The 18,663-nt window shown below is 39.3% G+C and overlaps 1 long non-coding RNA gene across 1 annotated transcript in view; it reads right to left on the reverse strand.

The window, feature by feature from the left end:
* Nucleotides 1-2,884: 2,884 nt before the first annotated feature.
* The window catches only part of LOC103149673 (uncharacterized), a 147,874-nt gene continuing 132,095 nt past the window's right edge, over nt 2,885-18,663 (reverse strand). Inside the window, exons 2-3 of the long non-coding RNA XR_477493.2 lie at nt 3,693-3,816; nt 2,885-3,574 (exon numbers count right to left, since the gene is read on the reverse strand). This is a non-coding gene — a long non-coding RNA (uncharacterized LOC103149673). The remainder of the gene's footprint in view (nt 3,575-3,692; nt 3,817-18,663) is intronic.

The following is an 18,663-nucleotide window of genomic DNA, read 5'->3' on the forward strand; positions in this document are numbered from 1 at the left end:
AGGAAGTGGACTATAGCGTAGGGCATTCTGGGTAAATACAACCAAAACAAACCAATGAGTCTAGCGCTAGCAAGAGAAATCCAACAACCGCTAAAATCTGATGCTACTCCATTTTGGTTTCTATTTTGTGAAGAAGAAAGTTGTGCTCAGTGTCTTCTGAGATTTTTGAGTCATTTCTTTCAGTGGTTCTTGTTGCAGTGCCACTTCAAGGTTGTTTTAGATTCGGTGGGATTGGGGATCAAAATCGCAACCTTTGTTACATTTTCAGCTGCTGTGGTTCTCTTTCACACCACACTGTGTCAAACAAACTAACTTTTGGAAAACCCTGTTCCCCTCCTCAGCTGTGGGGGCGCTGCACCAAAAACCACTATAAGGAAACAACACAAAAACCTCTGAAGAAGACATCAGGCCAACTTCCTCCTCTGTAAAAACGGAGTAGCATCAGATTTTAGTGGTTGTAGGATTTCTCTTTTGGGTTTGGCTGTTTATGAATTTTATGTTTTAAGGCATTGCAGCTGGTGTTTACCTGTTAATTTACAAAAACATACCAGCATTTTAGTCAATGTAACGGCTAAGGTTAACCCTTTCCCTACTGCGTGTATTTATTACAATTTTACAGATATTATGATTTTTAATTCTTCAGATTTTTATTGTTTATTATTTTAACTGATTATTAATAGTTAATTATTACCAAAATAGTAACTAGTAATTAATAGTTAATTATTAGTTAATTAATTAATAGTTATTTAGTTAGTTAACTATGATTAACTGATTAATTGTAGTTAACCATAATGTATTCATTGTCATTAAAGTACCAGCAAAGTGACAAAGTTGTCTTTGTCACTAATGTTAAAAAAAAAAAAAAAAAAATATATACATATATATATATATATATATATATATATATATATATATATATTATGTCAGAAACTGCTGATCTGGTTGGATTTTCTTCCATCTCTCATTTTTCCAGAGAACAGTCAGAGAAGAGAAAATGTCCACAATAATCTGGCCAATGTCAAAGTTCAGAGGACAATGGGCAGACTGGTTGGAGATGACAGAACGCCAACAGCAGCCTAATTAATTACCAAAGTATGTGGCATACCATCCCTGGATGCACACCACCTTTCACCTTTGACCTCACAGCAGATGGGCAACAGCAGCAGAAGCTGCTCCTGTCAGCTAACAATAGGAAACTGATTCGTTCATGGCCAACATAGAGAGGAAAACTTTAGAGACAATATTTAGATGCTGGTCAGAATCTGGCAAAAGTTCTTACTTGTTCTTTTTCCAGAATTTTGTTCATTTTTTTCTTCTGGTTTAAAAGTTGTCTGTTTTATCTAATTTGTTCGATGGCGTAGTAGGGCCTTTGTAGATAAGAAACAAAAGGAGGAGTAAATTTCAGCCAAAAAATTTTAAGATTAATCTCAGAAATGTTCTAGAAAAAAATTATGTTGAAATATCTGAGTTTCAAAAGTAACATTTCTGGGACATTTCTGGCAATAATCCTAAAATGTATTTATTTTTTTGCCCAGCAAATTTTTTGACTTTTCAAACTCAGAAATTTCCAAGTTTGTCTGGAAGATTTCTGAGATTCATCTCATTTCGCACAGATAATAGATACTCACAATCTGCCTAACGCAACTTTTGTGGCATTTATACCCCGTGTGGCTCATCCACATGTTATCCCATATTCTGCTAGACTCTAGGGGGCAGTGTGGGCCACCTACAGCAATGAGAAAGTGAAGAATTAAAGAAAAACCTACAGCTGCTGGTGGCAACATGGAGACACCTGAGTGTGGTGGTGGGATTATCGACCTGTGTACTGAACCAAAATGTCTGTTTTTCCGAGCCCTTGCCAGGGAGGATTCTTGCCATGTTTCTCCACACCATGTGTCCGTTTGGTTATTAAACCCCAGCCTCGTTCTCATTTCTCTAAAATGAGAGTCCAACATACAAAACCCCCCATCTGAATCTTGTCGTTATGAATAAAATGTAAAGAATTTAGTAGCATGCAGGTAAAAACAATTGAATCTCTCAAATGTTTCTCTTCTGAATGAAAAATTGAGCAGTGTGAATCCATTGGGACTTTGAAATTAATGGCACACACACAAAAAAAAACATACCACACAGCTTTACTGCTGGATGGAAGCACAGTGTGTGCTAATTAACACCCGTGTGTGTGAAACCGCGCGCGCTCCTCATTTCCTTTTTAAATCTCAAACAGTGTGACAGGAACGCGCGGGACCGTCTCCCCCGGCCCGCTGCCTCCAAATAACCGACTTCACAAAGGGACCACAAACACACCGCCGCTGTCACAAATTCCACACGTGGATGACACTTTGAAGCGGCGCACCTGACTTTGGGCGCATGTATGAATCTAATTTCTGCCAGTGAGAAGGCCGGGTTGTATTGATACAAAGTAATGAGAAGCAGCTGGGAAGAAGAAGAAACACGGGGATAATCACGGTGCAGCCGGCATCATCCATGGCAGCTGATGGTTTGTGATGTGGCAAGCCTTTAGATGAGAGGAAGAAAGAAGCTAGGTTCATTTTTTTGTGCTTTTTTCTTTGTTTGCAAATTTGAGAAGAAATCTGTTTTTTTTCTTTTTTTTTTTTTTAGATGTTTCCCATGCAAGAAACGCATAAACTGTCCACGGAAAATGCCTGAAGATAATTATTCTACATTTATTTAGTTTTTCTACACAATAAAATGTGTTTTCTTGGTTTCTGGGATCCTACTTGACCAAGCAGTGGTACCTCTGCCACACCAGCAGGTGGCGGTGGCGAGAAAATGTTAAAATTTAAAAGCAGATTATCTTCCCTAAACTTCTTGGTCTCTGTTTTGGTTTTTGTGTCTGTTTTTCAGTCATCAACATCCACAGTTTACATTTAGAGTTTAATGGAGACAGAAACTGGACAAGGACAGATGAGAAAAAGCACATAAAAATAGACACGTTGTTGTATCCATCCAAATGGACGTGAAATTTTAAAAAAATTACATAATACATTTTACTGATATCTAAAAGTGATTCAAAACTACATGAGAATTATGTCCACTGAAAAAAATTATTCTTCCTCAAAATTCTGACTTTTTTCTCAGAATATTAAAGTCAAAACTCTAAGGGAAAAATCTGAATTACTTTTTTTTTTTTTTTCCCACTGGTCCCAATCCTCTTCCATAAGAATGGGATGGAGGTGCTTCAACTTTTCTGATGTAAAACATGAACTGTGTAAATGATAAAGTTAGTTATCTTTGAACAAATACGCTTTTCATTTGACGCTTCCAATGAACAGAATCCAAATCCTCTCAGCCAGACATGGACTTCAAAGCTCCGGCAGTAAAGCCCCAAAACGGAGACGGAAGTTTGAAACCAGGTGAACATCTAACATATCAGAGAAAAATAATAATTATTGCTCAATTAAAAAGATCTCAAATTAAAATAAGTACTACAGGAAGCAGCACTGAGGAAACCCAGCTTGTAACAATGACAGAAGCAACACTTGGCTGCTGCAGGGTGGAGATAATAAACAGGAAGCAGGTGGAGAGGCGAGCTGCACCTGGAAACACACACCTGGAAGGAGAAAGGAAGAAGTCTTACATTTTACTTCTGGGATTGGAATATTTATATCAATCTCAGTACTGCCAGTAAAAAGCCTCAGCATTGCTTATTTTAGGTAATAAATCAACACCTGCACAGTCTCAGAGGCGCAACGCTCAACAAGTTAACCCGCATCTCCACGTAGCTTTAACAGAACGAAGCGTATCGTCAGTAGTCGGAATAAGGAAAGTGGAAAGGCTTCAGGACACCCAGTTCTGGTAAAAAAAAAATATATATATAAAAAACAGCCTGACGGAGCAGAAGTTTGCATAATGAGCAAGCCCTCAGCAAAGATGCCTGTTCTTCCTGCAAATGACTTTGAATTTAGGATTCTAACCTGAAGAGAGAAAAAAAAAAAGTGTCAAAATGACAAATGTTAAAACGACCTTTGATTGGATTGCATCATAGAGGAAGCCTTATGCCAGATTACGGGAGTTTTTCATCATTTTCTTGCTGCTGCTGCTTTTTATGTTAAACTGTCATCAAAGCAGCTCTGCAATTACAATGAAAGTCGTTTAGCGTGAGCAGAGGCCAGCGGCCTCAGGCTGAACGCTGCGGCGCTAAACTGAAGCAGCGCGTGGCTCTGCGTGACGGCCATTTTGGTGATAAAGAGGCTGACAGGCAGGGGGCACCCTGGGGCCTGGCAATTTTGGAAATCTTTAGTCTTCCACCTGCTGAAACTGTGGAAACAAAGAGGTTGTAATTGGTCACCATTCAAAGGTAATGATGGACATGTCAGCTGTTCACATCATGCTTCTGTACACTCCCCACAATTCAGTCTCACAGAGGGAGTTTATTTTGTTTTTTGACAAAGAAAAGAGCAAAAGAGGAATGGAAGAGAACATACAAAGAAGAAAGGACAGAGGGAAAAGAGAACTAAAAGTAAACAAGGAGAGACAAAAAACAAAAAGACAAAAGAAATTAAAGAAGGGGTAAGAAAGAAAAAGAATAAGGAAGGACAGAGGGAAAAGGGAACTAAAAATGGAACGAGAAGGAAAGGCAAACAAAAAATGTGAAAAAAACAAAGAAAAAAGGAAAAGACAAGAAAAGTAAAAACAGAAAAATGCATGAAAGAATGGGTAAGAAAGAAAAGGAAAAACAAAGTTGGAAGAATTGAAGATGAAGCGATGCAAGGGAAGAATGAAAGAAAAGAATAAAAGTAAAGAGGTCAAACAGGGAGGGGAGGAAAGAGTTAATATGAAAAGGAAAGTAAAGAATAAAAAAAGAGGAAAAGATGACCAGATAACAAGCCAAGATAGAAGAAAGAAAGGGAAGATGGAGTAAAGGAAATAAGAAGGAGGAATCAAAAAGAATGAAGCAAATTATCATCCTCCTACCACTTCCTGTTGTCTTCTTTGTCGTTTCCACCAGTAGAAACATCTGGCTGGATCATGTGACCCGAAAAAATTACTTCCATTGCAGTTGACTGAAAAACCACATCGTCCTATCGCAAAGACCTTTTATGAAAAAATTGCAATGTTTCAATTAAACTTATTTTTGTAATTTAAAATTTGTGCAACTTTGTGGTTAATGGAAATGCAGCTAATGAGATCACAAAGTAGAGATCAAAATCTGGAAATACGGATATCTTCCATACTTTAGATTCTTTGTGCATCCTTGTTCAGCCTAGGAATGTTTCAAATGAACGCCAACATTTCCTGGACGGCACGGGGAAGCCCGAGGGATCGGATGGAGAGAGGCCGAGTCAAACGAGGAGAAGGGCTTATCTGACGTGATCGGAATGGCAGCGTTCCGATGTGAAGCCTCATGTGAGCTCTGGGTCCGAAGCCACAACCTTCTTTCCTGCTGTGGAGGTGAGGAGGAGGAGGAGCGGGAAACGGTGAAGGTGGAAGGGAAGTGGGCGTACGGAACAAAGGGAGCAGCGGGTTTCTGACTCGCCGTTTCTTCGGCTGATCGACAGCGGAAAACCAGAACATTCCGACAACGGTGTCACAGTTTTCCTCTTTTCACTGGCTGAGCCCTGACCTGTTGACAAGCTTTATGACTTAATGTGTCGAAATGCATTTTTTTTTATTGCTTTATTCATGAACCGAGTCTGGATTTATTGACTATGTGGATAAAGAGCAAATTTGACAGGGATGATTTGAAATATAGCAGGCAATAAGGAAAAAACATCTATTTTTCCTGAGAGTTTGCTATTTTTAAACTGCAAGTTTAGATTTTAATAAAAGGTTTGATTATATGAAAACAGATACATATGAAAGGAATTCTGAACAGATTTGATAAACACTCATCACTGGATTAAAAAAGGGTTTTCTTTCACTTACAATTCTTTAGTTTTTTTTTCCCAACAAAGTTTTGTCCTCAAATGTATCTTTTATTTGAGATAAAAGAAAGTATAAGCTTTATATAAACTGCAATTTTAGCAAAACACCTATTTATTTAAAAAAAAAAAAAGAAATAAAATCTTTGGGCCACCCCCAAAATGTTGGGCCCTGGGTTACTGCCCCAGGATAGAGCTCTACTGCAAATAAATCAGAGCTTATGTCTCCTGCACATAAAATGACATTAATATAAAACGATAAGATTCATACATTAAATTAAAACCACCAGAACAAACAAGACTAACTTATTTTAACAACATGGGCAACATTACCTCCTAATTTATACAGCAATAGCATGCTAGCAGCTAACCAAGGATACTCATTTCATTTGTTTTGATTTCTTTCCCTATGTCCTCGTGTCGATTTTCACAAATGTGATGGCTTTTCCGGTAATGGGAAATACAATATCCCAATGCTGGGATTGGTTCCCCACCCACCATCACCAAATACACACAGCACTCAGAGAAAAAGATCTGTTAGCCTGCAGAGGCCAGAAACACGGGATCGAGTTTTCCCATTTGTTCTTAGGAGGAAATCTGTAATGTGAGGGCAAAGGGCCCGGTGGGTTCATGCCTGATAAGTCAGCGCATTTGTTGTCGGCTGCATTGATGAGAGAAAAACCTTTAAAGAGTTTGTAGTTTTCACACAACTGGAGTCGATGCGGGTTTCCAGCGGGAGTGTATGAGGTCAGTTTCAGCTGCTTTTCTCCTCTCCTGCCTTTGGTAATTCATCCTTCCTGTGAAATTCATTCACTTTCTTTTGTTTCTTCTTTTCCACCGTATCCTTTGGGTTATTTCCATTGCGGCGCCTTATTTTCACATATTGTACCTCTGCAGCGAGGGCCATCAATAGCGGTCCGGAGTGGACAATCTATTACGACGGGAAGGGAATGAAACTAGTAGCATGACAATCAATTCTCCTCGAGACGGTGCGCCCTGAATCAAAATGTATCTCCTGTGTTGATTTCATCTTGGATTTTTTGAAGCCATATCTGCTGCACTTGTCTCAATCAATGATCCACCTTCCTTTCATCGAACCTTTGTTGAGCTTCTTCAAAGCAACATCAGAACCAAACAGAAAAGACATGTTTTCTGTCTTGCACCAGCTAAAAGAAGAAAAAAAATTCTTTGTATTTTATTAGGTTTTTATCCAATAGAGCAAAACAGGTTAGCTACTGTAAATGGGAGTCACCCAACTACCAGCACCATGTCTGATGTTTGGTATGTTCTTAAGGCAATATTACTTTTTCTGAAATGCTCTATTAGTATAAATTAAATCTTCAAATAAAAATCTGCTTTCCATATGTACTTGAGTTGTCCTCATTGATAAATAACATTTTCTCGATGACTTGAACCCTTTAAGTATGCCAAAAAAGCAACGTTTAAGAAAATCTATAAGGGAATGGCTAATTTAGGATTTCCCTCAGTGTATTATAAGTCTGACAGGCCACCAGGCTTTACACCTGTACCCCCACCAGGCTTAGCATTGTTAATTTATCTTAGTTTATTTATTTATTTTTTTTAAATTATTGCCTTTTTTTAAGACTTTATATTTGGTGTTTAGGTATTAATCTTCCAGTCTGGGAAAAATGGATAACCATCAAGTAATATTTTCAAATTTTTTGTCAACTTTAAACATGTTAACTCAAAAACATGGCGGCCGGCCGACGGCCTTGGAACCCTGAGAACCAGGCTTAGAAAGTTTTCTTGGGGAAAAGCTGCTAATTCTTTGCCACTATGTGTAAAGTTTCAAAAACAGAGCATAGTTATGTGCTCTGGTTAAACAAAAATCACTGGCAGCATCTCCAAAGACATGAAAAGTATCTTTGACTCAATAAAGGCTGAGTTTAAATGAACATATTTTTCATATTTTTGTTCACGGAGTTATATTTGTCTTTTAAATCAAATCCTAAATGAAAAGCATTGACGGTTATAGTTGCAAAGAAAACAATTCAAACAGGTAATGCAAGCATAATATTTTATTATTGTCACAGTCGGTTTTCAAAGTTTTCTCGCTCGCGCTTTTTTATTTGGTCGAAAGAGAGCCCTAAAAGCAATATAATGAGAACATGGAGCTGTATTCAAGGTTAAAAAAACAGACAAAAACTCAAGTCATGCACTGCGCAGTCATTCCAAAGTACTGCAATTTCCAACGTGATGTGATTTCTTTTATTTCTGAAATGAAGTGGGACGGACATCATTGGTAGTAAATTCATGGTCTGCGCTGAGTGTTGGGAGCGCTATGAAAAGGCCACTTTACCTTTCACGTGTTGTTTGTGTCTTGCCACAGTCGACTCCAAGCCGAGCAATTTTCCCTTCAAGGCCACATCAGTTTTGATGGCAGTGAGAAACCCAAGTGCTTACATTATCTTCCTGCGATGGTGGTAAGTTTTAAAAAATCAAATAAAAATAGTGTTATGTTACTGTAAAAGTATTACCTGGAGACATTTAGGTGACAGCCGGGCTTTCATCTAAAATTACAATTTACATGAAAAAACTAGCATTGATTGAGGTTCATTTAGCTTTCATGCTAACTCATTGTTAGAAATTGTTAAAACAGTGTCCAAACACATTGGGGGTTGGCATGTTAGTGAGTCAAACAGTTATTTAGTCAAAACTAATTATCTTCTAGCTATTAGAATAAAAACATAACACACAGTACTGTTTCTACTGTTTCACGAAAAAAGAATCCACAACTCTCAAACGATAGAACACTAACACTGCTAAAATCTTTGCATCCCTACATTTTTTAACATCTCACAAAAGCTAAATGTAGCTTATTTTGAGTCTTTCTGTGGTAAACTCCCATGCCATAGTGTTTTGTTAGCATGTGAATACTTAAACATGCATGAATCCCACAAGTCTGAACTGGAAGTGATCCGTGCCACATTGGTAGGCAAACGCAGCGCGAAGTATAGATGAACCATGGCTTTAAGACCAACAAAAAGAAAGTGTATTGACACTCTTGACCAATGTGCAAGAGAAACACAAACAAAATCGCTGCTTTCGGCATCAACCATTTTGAGAGACGGTGGAAACATGTCAGACAATGTGGACAAGCTGCCTCCCATCTCCTGTTATGATGTAGTTAACTACTTGCTGAACACAAAGAGCACGTAAGCCATGAAGCTCCCTTCATGGCCTGAAATCCACAGACCCATACAATCTGGGTTCCTATGGCTTTGTAAAGGACATACAAACTCTTTATGTGAATCGCGAGGTTCTGGAGACTGGCAAAGTAAGTACATGTAGTAACACACACATAGGCTACATGTCTGTTTTAGCTTGAAGATAAAAGACACATTAGCTAAGCTAAATTTTGCTAGTTTGACAGTAAGTGCTACTATAAATATCCCTGAAATTTTTCATCTTAGTGTTAACACAGAGATAGGTAGAGGTAAGAGCTCGTTCTAAACTTGTGACTTGTTTATTTTTGTCAAAGCAATATAGTTACAGTAAACACCAAGATGGCTGTCAACTACAAAGTTAACATCACCTGAGAATTATGTATTGTGTGTTCACTTATCACAATAACATCAGACTTTTGGGGATTTTCAATTGAACCATCATCAAATATTCCCCCAAATCCACCCAATTTCCAGGTTCATCGCTTGTCCTCTGGTATCTTTCATGTAAGCTAATGAACCTCAAGTACACCTCTTCATGAGAGCAACACTTTAACTAATGGCCTTTTGTCTAATATTGCCTGAGCATCTATGATATGCTAAGAAAAACATCAAGTTTTATCAATAGAGGCTTTCAGCACTGCATCACACTAGACAAAAAAAAGGTTGAGTTTGACGAATCCTGTTATTTAAGCTTTGCTCTAGAATTACGGCATATTAAATCCATAACTCGAGTGGTAATAATTACACATTGTGAGTCTCGGGATATGAAGCTGCTACCGCAAAGTACAAAATTAGATCGTAAAACGTGCAACAAATCAGCACAAGGCAGCTTTGATGACGGTGAGTGTGGGATCTATTTCGGCGCACAACCATTCAGTTGGTTTTATTCTAACAATGTTTTCTAAACTAAATGTTTTAAAGATGTTTTTTCAGAGGAGTCATCGCTTTGTGAAGCCCTTTATGGGTTACAGCAAACGAGCAGGAGTGTGACCTCAAGTTACAATGAGGACTTTCCATTTCTGGACAATTTGCCCCTCTGCTGTCACTTAGACGGCTAATGACTCCCATACCCCTGCTGCAGAAAAAAATTAGGGGGCCTTACACCGTAAAGTGGCCGCGCTTTTGGTGTTTGGGGGAAAACAGATTGTTTCCAAAGTAGCCTGAGGGGGGGATGCTCATTATGAGGATGCATCATCAATCATAGTTTAAAAGCCTTTAAATGGGTATGCGCCTCCCAAAGGGATCTTAGGATTTACCAGCAGAAAACTATAAAGGGCGAAACTGAAGTAGATTTAGCATAAGCAGTGTGTGAATATTCCTTAAGCTGCATATTCCTGGTTTTTCTCAGTTTGGATTAGCTTTGATATCAACAAACAGTTTCACAATGAGAAGAAAAGAATAAACAAACGAGGAAGAAATAAAGATCATCAAACATCTATTATACATCATTTTTTATATTTACAATACGATAAACAGTGAAAGACGATTCAAAAACGCAGCGTGTGAATTAGCTCTCTTTGAGCTGATTGCTTCCTTTAGGGGTTCAGTGAAACAGCTATTGGATGCTTTTTTCAATAATTATTTCCGAATGGTGTAAATTATTGGTCACTTCAACTGGACTGAGAAGAAGAAACACAGAGGTCTTTTTTCTTGAGTTCAGTGCTTTAATAACCACCAGAGTAGGTCATTCCTGGGAACACCATCTTCACATTTTAAACTTGGAAAGGAAAATATCTGTAACCGGTGGTACTGAATTATTAGTTAGAGGATAGAGTTTTCGTTTTACTCTAAATGTGCAATTGCCAAATTTGATCTTGGAAAAAAAAAACACCAGGAATTCCCCTGGAAGGTGTGTTAGCTTTTTCATAAACCAAAATCCAACATGGCTGCCTCATGATAACTGCTATAAAAACGTTGGATATGGGTCGCATACGAGAAAAGCAAATAGATGGATTAGATCGCTTTTTCCTGCTGTGTTAACATAATCTCAGATAAACCAGAAACCTAAAAGTGGGACGTGGATATCAAAATATAAACGTGCGACCAAAGAAAGCGACATAAAACGATGAACCGGATTTCTGACATTTTGACATTAATGAATCCAGCAGTGGAACATTTCACCCAGCTTTTAGCAGGAAACCAAATAACTACATGTCTACGTTACAAAGATCGCTGTTACTGTCTTCCCTTTAACTGTGTCTATACCGTCTAAAACATCTTTTCTCCATTCAAGTTGAAGTGAACACTTTAATTGCTGTGTTCTCCTCTCATCCTGCCTCCCCCTTTTCAGCTGTTTGTGTTGAGTTTAGCTTTGCCAAACTAAAATAAGTGAAGAACAGGCCCGGCTTATGGATGTTCTCCAACAATCTTCGGTCTTGACAGGATAATGCTAGAGTGGGAAGCACTCTCTGGGCCAATGCCAAGATCGCATAGATGTTTATACGAAACGTCTCGTCAAGACACACAAATGACAGGAACAATTAAAAAAAAAAAAGAGCACCCACCGCACTTCGTTCCCTAAATTTTCTTTTATAAGCGACACTTTACTGCGCCCTTCTAAGACTTGTCAAGTGAAGTTACTTTTCTGAAAGATAGCACTTTTTCCAACTCCCAATTTGTATTGCCACCAGCAATTTCATAGAAGAATGAGCTTTTTTATGATCTCCAAAAAAGCCATCATAATTTCACATTTTTGAAATTCTCGACAAGCTCCGCGTTCGTCTTGTGCATTCCCGACAACGCAGGCGAAGCAATCAGGCACCGTCGGGCATGTGTTAGCAGCTCAGAGAGGAATTTATCTCAAACACGATTAAAATGATCCATTAGCAAACATACATTGGGAGAAAGGAATGCCTAATGTTTATTCAGCACACAAGATGATGAATGGCTGCTCTGATTCTCTCCTGTGTCAATCAGTCAGGTTGGCTCATTAGGTCAGCAGATCCGAGCCCACGGGAGGATGGTTATTTAAATTCCTGGAAATATGCGGAGATGGTGAAAACACCTTGTTTATGAATAACAATAGGCTGGAACAAAACGCCTCCCGTGTGGAGTACACGCCACAAGATCCGGGGAAGAGGCTCCAACCCGCTCCGTTTAGAACTCGCGATGCGATTAAGATGGCGAGTTGGAGTCGTCAGTCATGTGTGGACATAATGCACGCAAACATATTTGTTCACACTTACAAGAAACTTCATTGTCATACATACAAATGTCAGAATTTATTTATTTTTTTGTAAATTACTCAAAAGCCTGAAATTTTATAAGTAAAATAAAAGATAGGTTTGGGCTTTATTGTTGCCATTGTCTTCCTTTTTTTTCCTACTCATCTAAGAATTAGGACCGTCATTGAAGAGTGAGGAAAATGATACAAGGTTGTTGAATTTTTTTTTTTTACAAAATCTGAAATGTGAGGAATAAAATCCAGTGCCAACTATTGCCTTTAGAAGTCACTGATTAGCAGAGTTCACTTGTTGCTAACATTTGTGAGTTTGCTCAAGAGTATAAGTAAACTATGGAGAGAGAACTGGGACATATAACCACACATCACCCTGAACACACCATCTCCACGCCTCTGTTGAATAAATTAAGCCACCTCCATTAGACACAAGCCTTAAGCAAATGTACATTTTGGGGAGTAAAACACTTAGCAACTTATTTGAAGTCCAAACCTGCTTCATGTCCACCCAGCCCCCCCAAAAAGATGCACACACACAAAAAGAAACTACAAAGGATTTGTATACCACAAACAACCCCTCATCTTGAAGATAATGTAGTTAGCTGAAAGCTAACATTTTAGCAGGTGTAGATTTATATTGTTTTCCCACAACAGCTCACTTTCTACTTGACATTTTTCACCTTTTTGTTCATTGAATATTTTTAGTATGTCTACACTATATTGCTTGAAAAATAACAAGGCCATCATATGGTGTGTGTGACTGAACACAACTGTTGTGTATTCTTATTCTCGTGTCCAAAAAAATGTCAATATTAGTATTAATTGCTACAGTTTGTTGACAATAATCAAAATGTGAGCGATGAGCGACAGAGTCTCGTTGACTGTTTCAGGTCAGACTTTGTGAAGGAGATACGAAATTGTGAGTTCCTCAGGAAAGGTGGTTTCCATGGCGATCCTCTTCGTAGCCTCGACCCTAGATTGACTTGAAACTGATACTTTAAATCGAGGCTAAAAACCTCACCAGTTTAGAGCTGCCTTTGGTTAATAACTGGAACATTGGTAAACATATTTGATGTATATTTGTTTGATGATGATTTTGATGATGGCATTTGAGAAAATTTGATGTTTGTAGCTTGCTTTATAATTGGTTACTGTATTATGTTTTTATGCTGCAACGCCTGGCTGCTCAAATGTGCTATATAAATAAACTTGACTTGAATCCTCTGTGAAGTTACGATAGGAGACTGGAGAGTGGCCTGTTACCGGGGATTGTTTCACCCACAGGACCAGATAGAGGGAAATCCTCTATATGCTAGAAAACAGAAATGATTACATCACAGAGCGTAGAAACGCCAATAGTAGGGTTTACACAAACTAATCCAATGTCTAAAGCTCATCACGGGGAAAACGGGGCCTTTAATGTCCACAATCCAATTAGCAAAGGTCAGAGAGACAATCCGGTAGGGAAGGCAGAGCAGATCCAGTATCCACGAGGCAGTGGTCAGAGCCTAGGTATGTAAAGTGAGAAGCTTTTTCTCTAATCTAATACTCCTCATTGCACTGGATAAACAAAGCAACCGTAATCTGACTAATTTGTACTGGATGCAAAAATAAATGCCGTCTCACGATGCCATAGCTGGACCAATACTGCTCAAACCATTGGGGTTTGCCTGGTTCTGTTCCTGTTACACATACCAAAAGCTCACAAATCGTTTTAATTCATCGCTTTGCAGAGGCTCTTGCTGTTGTCCGTCGTTCTTTTCAAGCACGGGTGGGTTTGTGTACTTCTGTGTGTGTTTACACAAGAGCAACAAGGAAGGACAATATCAAAGAGCTCACTGAACTGCGGGAGTCGTCTGCCAGCGGGGTTCCTCAGTCAACGGAGCGAGCCGGGCTTCAAGTTCTGATGTCTCCGATCTCGTTTATTCCCCCCTCCTCCCTCCTACATCCACAACCTCCCACTATCTCTGCTTTCTCGTCCCCCACCCCCGTTAGATGCCAGGCCTTCCCCTCCTCAGCGGTGATGCTGGGATGCATTCAGGAATCAGCCAGTCACAGTTAAAGCCAGGGTGGAGGGAGGGGAAGGGAAGAGACCGTAAACTCTGACTGCTTGCCAGCGCCGCTATTTTCTTCATCACAAAACCCGCCTTGACACACATAACGGAATGTGCTGGCAGTGGTTCAGAAAGACGGCAAGAGGGGAAAAGTGGGCCACTGCCAACCCAAGGCTATGCAAATCCATCCGCAGTTGTCTGAGTTTAGAAATTTAACTATCAGATTGAACGCGAGCTCCTTTTTCCCCCAATCTCTGTCTTTTCTCTCATTTCCTCTCACAGTTCCACATTCATCCTTTTCCATTCCCCCCACCCCACCCACCACCACCATCAGCCTCCCATCCCGTTGCTCTGTAACTGGAACTGCCATCTGGTGCCGATGCCCGAGAGATGGACTCAGCTCTGCTTTGCGGGGCTTAAAGTCGGAGCCAGGCACTGCTGCTGCCGATTCCAGAATAATCTAGGTTTGTGCTGCTGTGGCTCGGGTTTTTTGTTTTTTTTGTGCCTCTGATGGGGCACCACAACCGCTGGAGCATGTGCCTGCAATTACGCATTGCATTAAGTAAAAACCACAATTTGCATGGCAAGCATGATGGCGCATCGTGGTAGAACAAGCAAACTGACGGGATGGAGGAACTGCAGGGGCTTGAGAAGGAACAAAACTAGTCCAATCAAAAGATTTTTGTTCTTCAACTTGCCATGTCTTGGGACAAACTACGGAAGTAGTTCTTACATCGGTGATGTCACTAGAGACCGTATTAAACCCACAAATGTTTTCTGGGGAATAATTCATAAAAACAGCTTATTTTAAGAAAAGCAGTTCAAATAAAATGGGAGGATTTGAAATTGACAATAGTTAGGTTTGATGGTTTGATGACGCGTTCAAAAGAAAACACTAATCTGATGGAGGCCGCTGCAGCGGGGGTCCTTCCGGGCTTTGCCGCTGCTTCCTCTGGAGTTCTCTTTTCTCACCAAGTGAAACACTCAAACATTAATGTCTCGCCATTTGATCTTGACAGGCTGCGATTATCTCTTGGAGCTGCTGTCACAGTCTGACGGGAACAGCAGCAGAGGAACTTATAAAGGCATCTGCTTCGAGTTTGTCGTTTGGCGGCGGGCCTGTGTGGAGTTAAATGTGTCTCAGGGCTCTCACACTTGTGAAAAGTGGAATGTATGAATATAGGGAATCAACGCAAGGGAGGCAAAAAGAATAGTTTATGGTGTAATAAGCACATATTTGTAATCACAAGAGCACACAGGACTGTGATGCATTTCTCTTGGCACCAATCAAACAATTGTTGGCATAAAAGGATGGTATTGATGTTTGAAGGAAGGTTTTATGGAAAGGTAAGGAGTGGCAGAAGATAGCTCCTTTAAAATCTCATTGGAGAAAGAGAAAAAAGTTCAAACTTTGCTGTTTGCTAACAAGAAGTTAGAATGGCAATATTCTAGAGCAACAGAAACTAAACACCTTTCCAAGACCCAGCAGACCCAAACCACTTCCCGTTTACGGACGAGGGTCTTTCTGGTTGATACATGAGCATAGAAAAGATCCAAGATTTTGGCCAACTCTTTCTTCTGGAGAGTAAGCAATATGAGTTTTATCGACTTATGAAAATAGTTTGTGTTTAAGGTGATGGACAGAAGTGAAGGTTACACTTTGACTAAGGGTTGGGTTACTGATAGCCTGGCCATTGCCTTCCTACACAACTCCACTGGATTCAAATCTCACATCACAGATCAGACGGAGATTTCTCCTGGTAGTATTTCAACTGGGCCAATCAGTGAACAGAAGGAGAAGTTATGAATGCAGACGTTGATTTTCTGCACTGATTTATGATTGTAGTCTGCCTGTAGTTTCAGCAATGGCAGCGGAGGAAGTGAACGAAGCCGTATAGTTTCTCTATAGCTGAAGGTCCAGACTCTCTGGACAAAGTGATGTATATAACAAAGGTATGGTTTTTACCATATATCCATGTGAACTTTTAAGCAATTCATCAAATTTTTGCATAATAAACTGAACATAACTGCTTCATAGCTAGGATCAAATAGGAAAGTATGTAAGTAACTTTAAATATGTCTATAATTAGACCAAATGGACTGTATACGGTATTTCTGGATATAAATTAGATTTTTCTTGTACAAATATCCCATGAGACAATATTTGTTGTAAATCAGCACTGGGTATACTAAATTAAACTGATCATGCTGTACAGCTGTCATCAAAAGGTAAATTCAACATTTAAACAAATGCTATACGAGCAAATAAAAAATGTTCAGAAGACTAAAAAGTGAAAATAAATTCTCTTAATAGAACATTAAAAGTCTGCTCTGAGACGTCGGCGGTTATGATTTTTGCCTCGGATCTTTCTGCATGCACTGATTCTCTCCAGGTACTGCAACATCCTCCCAAAGTCCATAAATATACAAATTAGCTGTTTGCAAGGCAGTTGGTCTTGTGTGTCTTTGCTTGACACTAACTAGCCATAAGCCCAGCAGAGAGCCATTTAAATAAATATTAATGATTCCTTTAACACAGTTCCCAATAAAGAATTGCTGTTTGAATTTGCTAAATGTTGAAGAATGGAGTTTCTCCACTTGTAGAAACATAGAAACCACCAAAAACCAACCTGGGAGGCCAAAGGTTCCTTGTGAATTTAGTTTCAGAAAATATATTTTTTACAGAGTATTAGGGCCATAATATGAGAAAATAAAAATATGAGAATAGCCATAAAGTTACGAGAATAAAGTCATATTGTGAGGATAAAGTCTTACAAGAGCAAATACGAGAATTAAATCATAGTATTACGAAAGCAAAAACAAGAAGAATAAAGTTTAAATAATATCAGAATAAAGTTGATTATAACTTTTTATTTTTGTAATACTACAACTTTATTCTCTGACAAGTTTATTCTCATAAATTGATTTTTTAAATTATTACTTCCTTAGAGTGGCCCTAATACCCTGTCATAGTTTCTCATCACTGATGTTCCTTTTAATTGTTTGAGATATGCCAAACTAATTTCCTATCGCAAACAAACTTCTTGTTTGAACTAAAATGATCTTAAATCCAGATCTGCCAGAAGTAGGAATAATTTTGACCTCAACTTCACAGTAAAAAATAGCAAAGAGGAAAAAGAAGTATGAGCAAAAAAAAAAAAGATTTGCTTTTGGCACAGCAGCAACTTTGTGTTTAAGGAAGGTTGCCGCATGAAAAGGAGATCATAGAGCAGGTGACTGCTGGAGGGGAAACGAACAGAAAGCATTTCTTTTTTCTTTAGCAAGATCAAAGTGCATATTTCTTTCCTGAAACTAACTCAAGGGCAAAGAAGGAGACGACGGAACAAATTTTGGTTTCGCTCTCGGCGATCGCACGGAGGCCACGGTGGGACCGCCGGAGTAAAAGCTCCGGCTTTGTTCCCGACGGGGTCGGCTGCTTTACGTCTTCACGACCCTCAGCGGGTCTAAACGGTCTGCCCTTCCAGTCCATTCTGACTCGGACCACAAGTTTCCTTCTGTTTCTTATGCTCTTTAGTAAACTTGATGTGGATTCTTGTATTTTCTTATTTTTTAAAAATTGACTGTAAAGAACAATTGGGTTCATAAGTGGATGATGTGGAGCATAACGAGTGTGGTAAATTAGTGCCGCTGTGAAGCTAAAGCCAAACCACAGATGTGCTGCTCTCTTCTACCCACATCTAGCCATTCATATTGAAAAATTTGGTGTCTCTATATCCTTAACTGGAGCTGCATATTCTCAGAAGTATAATACCAGAAATATTTTTAGAGCTTTCATATTCCCACATATTTACATTTATAAACCAGGAATTAAGAATCTGACATTTTCACATCAAATCATTGGTCAGATTGACACAGATTTGCAATTATTTCCCCCCCAAAATAACTGTCTCACCTACACAGGGTGGGAAAAGTCTGTTGGAGAAGTCACAGATGTTTCTGATTTATTTATAAGTCAGACCCAGCCGCCATCCATACGTTGACAGAAGCTCGGCCCGATCTCTGCTGGGAGTAAAATGCTGCGTTCAATCGCAATTTCAGCAGATGGTTGAAAACTGAACTACTGTGAGAAGAAATGACACGCGGATCTGTGCCAACAATTCCCAGGCTGCCAGCCCGGATGGGACTGACTTTACCTGAGCTTTATTTGCTTTTTTTTTTCCTTTAACTGGACATTATGCAACACGCACAATTGGCTCTGATTTTTCCTGGCAGTGTGGCGCGACGTGGAGACAGGAAGAATTACCTCCCGACATAAATCATGGACCCCTTAAACAGCCTGTCAGTGGGTTTGGCTTGTTGGGAGCATTTGTATTTGTGTGTGTGTGCGCGCGTGTGCA

Source organism: Poecilia formosa, unplaced genomic scaffold (genome assembly GCF_000485575.1).
Source record: "Poecilia formosa unplaced genomic scaffold, Poecilia_formosa-5.1.2 Scaffold233, whole genome shotgun sequence".
NCBI classification, from domain to species: Eukaryota; Metazoa; Chordata; class Actinopteri; order Cyprinodontiformes; family Poeciliidae; genus Poecilia; species Poecilia formosa.